The sequence below is a fragment of the Suncus etruscus genome, chromosome 4, assembly GCF_024139225.1.
Source record: "Suncus etruscus isolate mSunEtr1 chromosome 4, mSunEtr1.pri.cur, whole genome shotgun sequence".
Taxonomy (NCBI): domain Eukaryota; kingdom Metazoa; phylum Chordata; class Mammalia; order Eulipotyphla; family Soricidae; genus Suncus; species Suncus etruscus.
The window spans coordinates 48,437,507-48,439,107 of NC_064851.1; the positions used below are offsets into that span (position 1 = coordinate 48,437,507).

Below are 1,601 nucleotides of genomic sequence, written 5' to 3' on the forward strand. Positions count from 1 at the left end.
CTCAGTACATTTTATGCCTTCCAGAGAAGCCAAGAACATAAAAGGATGGTTTATTCAACAAATGGAGCTGGGAAAATTGATTAGCTACACTACATGCAAATGAATAAAATGGAACCATTAATTTACACTATACAATAAAAAGGTTAATTTAAAAATGTATTAGACTTTGTTGCTTTACCTGAATTCATAAAATACATAAACATGAAAGATTACATAATACTGCTTCAGTGGATTGTCAGTTATTCTACTCCATTGTCAAGAAAAACAAAAGTAAAATAAACAAATGGCATTATATTGAACTTAAGGCTTGAGCAATAATACATCAAGTAGTGAATCTGTCTTGCATGTAGCCAAATGGTTGATCCTTGATATCTCACATGGTGTATGGAGCCTGAATTATTAAATTGATAAGAACAAATACTACACTTGATATTAGCCAAAAGGCCGAGAAGCGATCGGAGCCTGAATTATACCAGGAGTAATTCTTGAGCACAGATCTAGGAGTAACCTTTGAGCACCATGAGGTATGACCAAAAATACTAAAAACAAACAAACAAAAAAAAAACCCCTAGGACTTTCTGCTATGAAAGAAACTATTTTTTGTTTTGTTTTGTTTTTGTTTTGTTTTCGTTTGGGGGCCACACCCGGTGATGCTCAGGGGTACTCCTGGCTATGCACTCAGAAATCGCTCTTGGCTTGGGGGACCATATGGGACTCCCGGGGATCAAACTGTACTCTGTCCTGGATCAGCACATGCAAGGCAAATGCCCTATGGTTTGCGCCACCACACCGGCCCAGAAAAAAAACTATCATTTTTAAAGATATACTACTAAATGGTAGATAATATTCACACAAGACACAATAGGCTAATATTTAAGACAACTGATAAACAAAATTCAGTAATAGGAAAACAAACAAAAATTATAGGGAGATGATTTAAATAGACACATCTTCCAAGAAGATATATGAACAAACAACACATGAAAAAATATCATCATCAATGATTATTAGGCAAATGTCACTTCATGCCCATGAGAATGGTCTATATGAAAAAGCAAGAAACCTATGCTTGTGGGTATGTGGAGACATAGGAATCTCCATTCACTATTAGAGGAAATGTAAATGAAGGGAATGTGAACTATATTTGTCTTCATAGAAAACAGCCCAGAAATTTTGCAAACAAGACAAAAAAGTAAAAGTAAGACTGCCTTATATTCTAGCAATTCCACTCCTAGGCATCCCAAAGAGTTCAAACACACTTAATCAAAACTTTGTGTATACACCTGTGTTCATTGCAGTGCTGTTTACAATAGTCAAGATCTAGAAAAAGGTCAAGTGCCCAAAGACAGATAGCAGAATAAAGAAGTTGTTCTATGCTACATACAATAGACTACTCAGACATAAGAAAAGATGAAACTAGACTTTTTTCCCTTACAGCACGGATGGATCTATGTTGTGCCATGTTAGATTAAAACATCTGAAAGAGAAATGTACGGTGTATAAAAAATACAAAGCAAAGAAATATAAACTGTTAGTGACTACTGACCACAAGACCAAAGTTAGCAGAGGTGAAAGGATTGGACTCAATTTTTTTAATGGTT

The 1,601-nt window shown here is 35.1% G+C and overlaps 1 pseudogene; it reads right to left on the reverse strand.

The window, feature by feature from the left end:
* Positions 1 to 352: 352 nt before the first annotated feature.
* On the reverse strand, positions 353 to 456 carry LOC126008175 (uncharacterized; annotated as a pseudogene).
* Positions 457 to 1,601: the final 1,145 nt, after the last annotated feature.